This window comes from Perissodus microlepis, chromosome 6 (genome assembly GCF_051167445.1).
Source record: "Perissodus microlepis isolate ML-2025 ecotype Zambia chromosome 6, ASM5116744v1, whole genome shotgun sequence".
NCBI classification, from domain to species: domain Eukaryota; kingdom Metazoa; phylum Chordata; class Actinopteri; order Cichliformes; family Cichlidae; genus Perissodus; species Perissodus microlepis.
Genome location: NC_140466.1, coordinates 30,696,250 through 30,707,638, shown reverse-complemented (window position 1 = coordinate 30,707,638; position 11,389 = coordinate 30,696,250). Strand labels below are relative to the sequence as shown.

The window sequence follows — 11,389 nt, the reverse complement described above, 5'->3', positions numbered from 1 at the left end:
AGAGGGTGGATCTGTCACACTTGCCAAAGACAGCTTAAAATGGTAATATGTCTCCCCTAGCAATAGCTAATAATTTACAGCTTACAGATATTCCAAATGAACTGTGCGACCTGAACATATTAGAGAGGCATGTCATTGCCAAGTGCATAGCATTTGCCAAAGTAATCCCTCTTCCAAAAGGCCAACAAAAGAGCTGTTCATGGCAATGTTGTCTTTGTGCTCGCTGAGGTACAAGAAGCAGTGAAGTTACCAAGACTGTAGCATAATCGCTCATAACTTGAGATCCATTTCTCAAAGGGCATCAGCTGTTTCAGGCTGTGACATGGAATAAGCTCCTCATAAGCTTGTGAGGACTTTGCTTAAACACCATCCAAAGTATGAGGACGTAACAATCAGAGATACACCTGACTTATGCGACCCAACATTAGACAGTGATGAAGGTTGAGACTCTGATGGATAGAGATGATTACTTTAAGGAAAATTTAAGGGGAATTGACAGGTTTGAGACTGAGACACTTTGTGATGCTGAAAGTGATCCTGAAATTGCTGAAAGAGTTAGGAGTAAATCAGGTGATTTACGGGAACCAGAGCCTCAATCAAATAATTGAGGCTCTGCCAACTATAAAAATCTTCCCTTGTGCCCGACTGTTTAACAGGAAACAGAGTCCTTTCTTCAGTTCAGCAACCCTTCATTAGAAGTGGCTGGGTCAATAAATTAGGAGGCAAAGATGTGAATTACACACATTTCTGGACCTCAAACCTGTTAAAGAACACTGGTTTCCTCCATCTTCAGTAGTGAAATGCTTGCACTGTATGACCATTACACATTTATCTGGTTTACTGCGAACTGCCTCAATTGATCATATGCACGTTTTCTGCATTAGACTTTTTAGACCTCTCTAAAAAAGTTAGACCTCTCCAGCAGCTGAGAATCTGCACCCAGTGACCGAGAGAGAACAGACAGCAGAGACGTTGAGACCAGATGATCCTTTTGAGCTGCACTCCGTCTCCAGGTACCTTAAAAAGAATAAAATGAGCAGTGTGCCACTCTGTGAAACATTTATTATATGCTCAAGTTTCCATATTTCTGTCTTTTAACTCCACTGCCATTACATCAGCAAATGAGTATGTTTGATTAAGGTTTGATCAGCATGTTAATGAATGTAACATGACATTTCTCACCATTTGATGTCAAATATATATTTGCATTATCCATGTTTTGCATACCAATTCTCTATCTACTGACTTCTGAGAAACACAAATTTCTGATTCCGCTAATCAAAGCTATGCAGAGTCGTGTCGACTGAAGTGGAGCACATAGTGATTCTGCATGGACTCAGCATTAGCTGAGATGAACCTAGGCACTGCGTAAGTGCATAAAAAGCCTTAGCTATGACTATGGCTTATGCACACATTTATCTCACCACTCAGTGACTGTTAAATTCAGTGAAAATGTCATGGTGTTGAATGTTAACTTCCTCTTGTTTTGTGCACTGCTGTTTAACAGGAAGTGAAGCCCTTTCTATAGCTTGCACACACATCATTGCATATTATATATTTCAGATCAATACTCAGTAAGTGCATTTTTTCCCTTCCTGTCTTCAAATGTCTCAAATCTTTTATTCCATGTACATTATGTAAATGTATTTACTTTCTTTTGGATTTTTGTGCATCTGTGAATATTGTACTTTTCAGTCTTATTGAGTTAAATCTATGTTCTGGCATATGCAAGTTTTTCACGTAGGCATGTGCTGATATCATAGTAGAGACTATTCACGGCCACGTTAAGGAGAAGACGACGTTCACATGTGGACGAGGAGGAATAAGCTGAAAGAAATGGAGAGGGCATCCAAGGAACTATTGTGTGATCCATTTGCAGTCATCTGGAGAAAATCTAAAGAAAAAGTTCAAAAAGTCAACTGAAGGTGATCTTTGTTTTTGACTTAAGAAATTAATAATTATGGTAATTCACTTTTCAATAATGACACAATTGATTTAAGACAAAACTTCATCAGAATTGGTAAAAAACAAACAAACAAAAAAACAAATAAATACATTTATAGGTCAATTGTTTTTTTCACATGTATCATTTTTATAGAGCACAAAAGAAATGGTTGGATCTGAAATACCAGCCACCTCCAGCAAAAAATCAAGAAGGAGACGAAAAAGAGGAACACTGCTGATACATTATAGGTAACATATTTAATGTAATAAGCTCTATAACAAAAATCTGTTCTCCAGCATAAGGTCTTTAATAAAAAGATATTTAATATTTAACACTGATGTGACAGTGCATTCAGCAATAAGTCATTAACGCTTTCATGTTCAGGTCAGAAATTATTGTGGAGAAAATAAATGCTAAATTCCTGTTGTTGCCTGCAGGTTGTGCAGCCTGAATGTTGTGTAGGACCCAAACATGGACAGGTACAGGAAGAGAGAGTTTTTTTTTTTTTTTTTAAAGAAGCAAGTCCTTAATTGACAAATGTACAAAAGTCTGAAGAATCCAAGTGTTGAAAAATGAATCCAAAAAGGGAAATATGAAAACTTAATGGGTTTACTAGGAGCAACACCAAAGGCACAGAAAACAGGAGCAGAGACAGCTGTTCTTGTACAGGACTGCATATACACAGAAGGGTAATTAGGAAAAGTGGAGACCGAGAAACGGCTCAACTGAATTAGAAAAGAAACAGGAAATAAAACTAAAAGCAAAGCATACGTAAAACTAACTTTCAAAGTTAAATGGAAAATGTTTGAATTAAACAGGAAAACACAAATGAACTAAATAAAGCAGAAATGAAGACTGAGGGAGGAATTAAACGAAAGCAACTCAGAACTAACAAACCGAACACGCTAAGAACAAACACAGCAGTTAATCATGTTTCTTTATTTGGAAATCCACAGAAATCTATTGTTTCCCCACAGCACTGCAGAAAAAAGGGAAACAACTTGTTGCTGTGGTTCCATCTCAGATCAAAGGCAGTAACTTTGTTTTTCAGCACAGTGAGCTGAAATCATTAGAACCTCATCGTTGGTTAACAGGTAAGTTATGTGCCTAAAACAGAATCCAAGTAACTTCAATTATTGTGTTAAAATAATCCTTTCAACACACAAATATTATAAGCATGCCTGGCTGCTAACATGTTCTTCTCCTGGAAACCAATGACTTAACATTAGGAAATGTTAAGCATTACCAACATTAAGCATTAGGGAGTTAAAATCTTACAGGGCATCTGTACATTCAGTGGGGAAAAAACTAAGCTGTAAGATATCACACTGTATTTTAAATTGAACAGGGATTTAATTGTTTGTAAAATGCTAAATAATGACCTGTTTTACATCCTTTGTCTGTCCCTCCTTCTAAAATATGTCTCAACGAAATAGAAAGTGCCTTGTAATACACTGAACCCCAATTAGAGATCCAACAAGTTGGATGTGGGCGTCTGTGAGTACTGTTGTATATACTGAACCACTACATCGCTGCTTCCTGTCTGGGGAAAGAGAGATACTGAGGAGGAATATAGAACAGCTGTCCAGGAGCTCTGTGTATATTTTGTCAAAGCAATAAAAAGTCTGAGATCAAAGAATCACCAGCCACTGTAAAATCTAATTCTTTCCCAGAACTCAAAAAAATTGAGGAAACTCGTTGCCTCAAAAAAACTCAGTAAAGCTGAGCTAAAAATGACTAAATTAGGACAACTTGTTTATTTTGAGTACTCTGTACAAGCTCATTTGTTCCCAGAACTCAAAAAAATTGGATCAAGTTTACGTAAGATGACCAAGTTAGGGCAACTTACTCATTTTGAGTACACTGTACAGCCTTGTTAGTTCCCTGAACTCAAAAAAATTAAGGAAACTCGTTGCCTCAAAAAAAACTAAGTAAAGCTTACTTAAGATGACTAATATTGCAAGTCTGCAGTATTAAGAATAACTTGATATTTCTGACTGTACAGTGCTAATTGTTTACCTACTGACAAACATTTCAAGTTCAACTAAATGAAAAAACAATTTGTGGTAACCTGAATATGATTAAAAATAATTAACAACACTTTTTGTAAGGATGTCAAAATCAGCCCAACTTTTATTTTCAAACACAACAAAGTATAACAGCCAACATACTGGACACTGTTCTGCTGAACAACAAACAATTATATTGCCATCACTGTTATAATCTTACAATGAAAAAAAGTCTCAGATTTAGTTATTCTGAAAATAAGTTTAGGCCTACCACAAGTTTGTTTTGTACTTACATTACTTATATAATCAAAATAAAATATTTGTTGTTCTGTCACAAATGCAGTCTCTAATTTAAACAACACATTTGTTTTTCATTCCAACACATGAGCTGGAATGTTGTATTATTTTAAGGATGGCTTGTTTCCAGTCCAGGCATTACTGCCTGAATGACTATCATGGATCGAGGTGATCCAAATGTAGGTGCAGAAGAAAGTCTTTAACTTCCCTTAAGTACAGTGGCAGTGGATGTGGGTTGGAGATGCAATGAGCTTGAACCTGCGGGCGACCGTCTTCACTGACCACACCATCTGTGACGGAGGACTCATCTCTCCTGGTGTCCTGCAAGCAAACAATCATATTTTTTGGAACATATACTTAATTGCTTTCTTAAAACATTTTTTTCTGCATTTGGTATAAAACAGACTCCAATTTGGACAATCTCAGGCTCCCTCCCCACCGGAGAGGTGATATTCAATGTCCCAATTGTCAGTCTGGATAGCCGTGACCACCACCCAACACATAATAATGTCATGAAAGCATCATTTTAAAAAGGGCTATGCAAACATGGCCAAAAAACTTTCATTCTAATGATGTGCAAAATGATTTGGGCACAAAACAAATTTTGCTGTTAGAAAACTTGCAGACTTCACTATATACAGTGTAGACCCTCTAAACTAAGTTTGGGGGATGTGATCTTTCAAGAAATGCAGACCAAACTGTTGTTGCTTGTTTACTTACACAGCATGTCTTGTAGAATTAACTGGAGTCACCAGCAACAGCATAGTGCAGTCATATCTCAAGTCTAATAACAGAAGACAGGAAAAGATCAGTAAAGAAACAACTTCCCCAAACCAAAAAACAAATAAAACAATAAGTAAAACAGGCTGATCTAAAGTATGATTAAAGTTCAGCCTGATTGATATAAATGTCACGGACAGTTGCTAATATATTGGAAAACCAAAATATTTACCACTGAGTTGATGTCTTTCTGTCCAACAGCAGGAGTGCTGGTCCCGAGCCTCAAAGACAGTAAGAAGCAAGCAGAGGGAGAAAAAACAGAACATTTTTCAGAAACCGATTTGATCCTTAATGGCTGTGCAATCATTGTAACATAGAGTTTGCTTATGTTGTTAAATAAAGGCTAGATTTGACATTAATAGATGCCACAGATGTTCAAGGTGCCACAAAGCATGAAAAAAATGGACGTCTTGGAAAACGTCGGGGCATTTTTGCAAATATGTGATGTCTTGATAAATCGAGCAGATATTTGAACTTTCGACAGCTACATTCTCGCCTGAAAATATCTTAAAAGTTGATTTTGTGACCCAGAAAAAGTAATAAGTTTTTTAGCCGCGCTCCTCCGCCATTGCAGCGCTTACAAGTAGGCACAGGCTCCGACAACCGTGGCCGACATATGAGAGCCTCCTTTTCCCCAGATTACCCTTTCTGGGTCACAAAATAACCTTTTAAGATATTTTCAGCGGAGAATGTAGCTGTGTAATGCTCAAATATCTACTTAATTTATCAAAATATCACATATTTGCAAAAGTGCTTCCATGTTTCGGAGAGCTCTGTTATCCACCAGCGCGATAGCTGACCGGGAGGTCAAGGCTTGATAAGAGTCCGCGAGCACAGCTAACTCCTGGCTTATTGTTTTCAACCCCCCCCCCCCCCCTCCGAAGAATTTTGTCTGGGCTCTTATCTCACTTTTTTATTTCAAACAATCAACAGAAAATTTCACAGACATATTTTTATATAAGGTTTTTAAGGCTGTGGTGTTAATTTTTAAGTAACATGAGCCCAGCCGCAGCAGCAACGCTAGGCTAACACTAACTAGCTAGCACGATTATAAACCTGGTGCTAAACTAAGAGAAGCCACAAAATCAGTTTGAATAAGAGTAAACATTTACTCACCAAGTCAGTGTATCAGGTAAAGATCCACAGCAATGACAACAATAATCTCTTGAGCTGATGCTTTTCTAGGTTTGCTCAACATATTCCATAAAAAATGCTGGCACCATGAACATGCGGACTGATCCGTGCTAGGGAGGAGGACGGTAGTGACGTGGCATTTTCAAAACACATCTTTCATCCTTCCGCACTGAGAAGAAAAACTTCCATCTTACTTAGTTTTTCTAAGTTAAGACAACTCAAATAAATTGAGTTTATCAGCGTTTTTGCATAAAATGTACTGGTAACTTATTTAAATCGAGTTCTAATAACAAATTGATAAAAAACGGAGTTCAGCCTATTTAATATTTTTAATTAAACACAATATTACATTTTACAGTGTACTTTTACATCACTATGGAACACCAGCATTTCTGTAGAGGACAGAACCACCTGCTTTAATCTACCATGATGCTCTGTGTTATGTTGTCATGGCAATATGAAGTCAAATAAATACAAATATATAAAATGCACATTTGAAGGAGGACAAGAAGACAGGCAACTGGAAGAGCTTTTGAAGCAGGAAAACTTTTCTGGATTACTCTTAATTTAACTGGAAATTTTGCGAATACAAGTCAAGGAGGAAACAAGGAGGAAACAAGGAGGCAGGTTGGATTATATCTGAGGACAGGATGCATGAAGGAGAAGCACGAGGAGAGAGAAAACAGCAGAGCGATGGTGCAGAGCTAATCGTGGATCAAGTCGAAGAAGCAAGCATCAAAACTGTGAGTAAACATAACACATAAAGACTTAAAAATTACTGTGCTGATTAAGGAAACATTAAATTTGGTTAGTTTGGAGTCTGCAGCTTCAGGTTTGTGGGTTCAGTTGGTCTCAAAATTGAGGAAAGACAAAAAATTTTCTTTTGAAAGGTTGTTGGAGGATTCTTACTGTAAGAAATATCTGGGTGTGCAACTGCTTTTATTTAAAAAAAAGTTGAATTTTATTTTGTCACATTGGAAAGGGAAAATTGGAGGATCGGGACAATGATGTGGCCAGATTTACTGTTTCCTTAATCAGAACAATAATTTTGATCTGAACTAGAAATTTTGAAATGGGTTATTTTCTTTCTTCTCTACTGATCACTGTGTTAAAGGTTGAGTTACTTGTCAGTCTACATTTATGTTAAAGGTACTTTTAAAAAAGTGCAGTTTATTCGTAATTTTGTAGAAAAAAGGCTCCGCACCTGTGAAAAAAAGAAAATAGGTATCCACACCCCCAAAATTGCTGTAGATCAGAGTAGCTAAGCCCTGGTTAACTGCAATTATATAACAGGAGATGAAAAATATTGGAATGATTGAAAGAAACAAAGATTGCTTTAGGGTTTGAAGATTTGACTTTCTTATTGAAAGAGACGAAAACTAATCCATGTGTGACACTGAGAAAAAAACTGAAAGCTTAAAAGATCTGGAGGTCTGACTACTGTTATTCAAATGTGCAAACTTGTTTTAATGACATTAGAAAGAAAAATGGGATGTTTAAAAAGGTAATATATAAAGATGATTTTTATATTACTTGAAAAAATGATGTTGGTTCTGTTTGCATAGCCCTTTTTAATGATGGCGCTTCTGTACTTAGAAAAATGCTGGGTCACTAGTAAGCTGAGATTTAATGTGATAAACTGAGGAAAGGTAATGTAATCTACACACTCGCTATTATTGTTGTAATCCATACAACAGTTAATATTTAATCAATCATCATTCATAATTGGTGATCTATGCAAGTTTTAAGGAATAATATTTATTTGCATTCCCAATTAATTTGCAAAATCTAAAAGCGAATCTTGGTTTTTTAAGAAAAAAAGACGTTTCTAACTGACTTCAAACTTTTTTCAGCTGTAGAGTAGATTGATGACGCAATAAAGTGAACATGTTAGGGAGAGTTTGCCATGAACTCAATTTTGATGACAGAAACAGCTAAAAAAAATGAGCGTTTTATTGACACTGATGACAAAATCCTGATCAGATACAGACAGACACATGCATACAACACACACTACTGCTCAAAAGTTTGTGGTCAGTTTCAAACAGTTGTCTTTTAATTAATAATTTACATTTACTTTAACATAATATTACATGAAATTTATCAGAAATGTTTTCACAGATGTGTGTTTAATGAATCATTTATGTTAAATCACCCATGATGCATTAGGAAATGTCTACACACTTATACGTGCGCCAAATTTTAGAAACAATCACTGCTGTGTGGACCGATCACATGGTTATAAACCAGTTGAAATTTGACTTCGAACTTTTGAGCTGTAGTGTAGGTTGATTGCAATGATAGTGTATAGTTATCTATTACAGAAGAATATATAGAAGTATGAGGACAGGGAGACACTGTAAAAAAGTTATGAGCTGTCTTGCTGCAGAGAAAGTGGAGTCTGTCATCCTTGAAAAGCTCCCAAGATAGGCAGCTGGCAGGTTGAATGATGCTCTGCCTCTGTGGTCAAGTACAGACATAGGCCTTAAGCAACCATGAGCCACTGATAAGTGTGAGAAATTAGTCCACTTAATGCATGTTTCCTAATTATATACGTATGAGCCACTAATAGGAGAAAATGAGCACGCAATAAAGTGGACTTGTTAGGGAGAGATTGCCATCAGAGTTAAAACACTCCAACTCAATTTTGATGACAGAAACAGCTAAAAAAATGAGCGTTTTGTTGACACTGATGACAAAATCCTGATCAGATACAGACAGACACATGCATACAACACACACTACTGCTCAAAAGTTGGTGGTCAGTTTCAAACAGTTGTCTTTTAATTAATAATTTACATTTACTTTAACATAATATTACATGAAAATTATCAGAAATGTTTTCACAGATGTGTGTTTAATGAATCATTTATGTTAAATCATCCATGATGCATTAGGAAATGTCTACACACTTATACATGGGCCCATTTTTAGTAACAATCGCTCCTGTGTGGACCGATCACATGGTTATAAACCAGGTGAAAATTGACTTCAAACTTTTGAGCTGTAGTGTAGATTGCAATGATAGTGTATAGTTATCTATTACAGAAGAATATATAGAAGTATGAGGACAGGGAGACACTGTAAAAAAGTTATGAGCTGTCTTGCTGCAGAGAAAGTGGAGTCTGTCATCCATGAAAAGCTCCCAAGATAGGCAGCTGGCAGGTTGAATGATGCTCTGCCTCTGTGGTCAAGTACAGACATAGGCCTTAAGCAATCATGAGCCACTGATAAGCTTGACAGATTAGGAAACATGCATACAGTTCATTAGTTAGACTCCTATGAGCCACTAATAGGAGAAAATGAGCACGCAATAAAGTGGACTTGTTAGGGAGAGATTGCCATCAGAGTTAAAACACTCCAACTCAATTTTTGACGACAGACGCGGCTAAAAAAATGAGCGTTTTGTTGATACTGATGACAAAATCCTGGTCAGATACAGACAGACACATGCATACAACACACACTACTGCTCAAAAGTTGGTGGTCAGACTGAAACAGTCGTCTTTTAATTAATAACTTACATTTACTTTAACATAATATTACATGAAAATTATCAGAAATGTTTTCACAGATGTGTGTTTAATGAATCATTTATGTTAAATCACCCATGATGCATTAGGAAATGTCTACACACTTATACGTGCACCAAATTTTAGAAACAATCACTGCTGTGTGGACCGATCACATGGTTATAAACCAGGGGAAAATTGACTTCAAACTTTTGAGCTGTAGTGTAGATTGATTGCAATGATAGTGTATAGTTATCTATTACAGAAGAATATATAGAAGTATGAGGACAGGGAGACACTGTAAAAAAGTTATGAGCTGTCTTGCTGCAGAGAAAGTGGAGTCTGTCATCCTTGAAAAGCTCCCAAGATAGGCAGCTGGCAGGTTGAATGATGCTCTGCCTCTGTGGTCAAGTACAGACATAGGCCTTAAGCAACCATGAGCCACTGATAAGTGTGAGAAATTAGTCCACTTAATGCATGTTTCCTAATTATATACGTATGAGCCACTAATAGGAGAAAATGAGCACGCAATAAAGTGGACTTGTTAGGGAGAGATTGCCATCAGAGTTAAAACACTCCAACTCAATTTTGATGACAGAAACAGCTAAAAAAATTGAGCGTTTTGTTGACACTGATGACAAAATCCTGGTCAGATACAGACAGACACATGCATACAACACACACTACTGCTCAAAAGTTGGTGGTCAGTTTCAAACAGTTGTCTTTTAATTAATAACTTACATTTACTTTAACATAATATTACATGAAAATTATCAGAAATGTTTTCACAGATGTGTGTTTAATGAATCATTTATGTTAAATCACTCATGATGCATTAGGAAATGTCTACACACTTATACATGGGCCCATTTTTAGTAACAATTGCTCCTGTGTGGACCGATCACATGGTTATAAACCAGGTGAAAATTGACTTCAAACTTTTGAGCTGTAGTGTAGATTGATTGCAATGATAGTGTATAGTTATCTATTACAGAAGAATATATAGAAGTATGAGGACAGGGAGACACTGTAAAAAAGTTATGAGCTGTCTTGCTGCAGAGAAAGTGGAGTCTGTCATCCTTGAAAAGCTCCCAAGATAGGCAGCTGGCAGGTTGAATGATGCTCTGCCTCTGTGGTCAAGTACAGACATAGGCCTTAAGCAATCATGAGCCACTGATAAGCTTGACAGATTAGGAAACATGCATACAGTTCATTAGTTAGACTCCTATGAGCCACTAATAGGAGAAAATGAGCACGCAATAAAGTGGACTTGTTAGGGAGAGATTGCCATCAGAGTTAAAACACTCCAACTCAATTTTGACGACAGAAACAGCTAAAAAAATGAGCGTTTTGTTGACACTGATGACAAAATCCTGGTCAGATACAGACAGACACATGCATACAACACACACTACTGCTCAAAAGTTGGTGGTCAGTTTCAAACAGTTGTCTTTTAATTAATAATTTACATTTACTTTAACATAATATTACATGAAAATTATCAGAAATGTTTTCACAGATGTGTGTTTAATGAATCATTTATGTTAAATCACTCATGATGCATTAGGAAATGTCTACACACTTATACGTGCACCAAATTTTAGAAACAATCACTGCTGTGTGGACCGATCACATGGTTATAAACCAGTTGAAATTTGACTTCGAACTTTTGAGCTGTAGTGTAGGTTGATTGCAATGATAGTGTATAGTTA

General features: G+C 36.6%; 1 long non-coding RNA gene across 1 annotated transcript; it reads right to left on the bottom strand.

Annotated features, from left to right (window-relative positions):
* Positions 1–3,961: 3,961 nt before the first annotated feature.
* LOC146385941 (uncharacterized) lies at positions 3,962–5,452 on the bottom strand. The gene is made up of 3 exons (XR_014800409.1): positions 5,204–5,452; positions 4,972–5,035; positions 3,962–4,572 (listed from the first exon to the last, which is right to left on the bottom strand). It is a non-coding gene; the product is annotated as an uncharacterized LOC146385941 (long non-coding RNA).
* Positions 5,453–11,389: the final 5,937 nt, after the last annotated feature.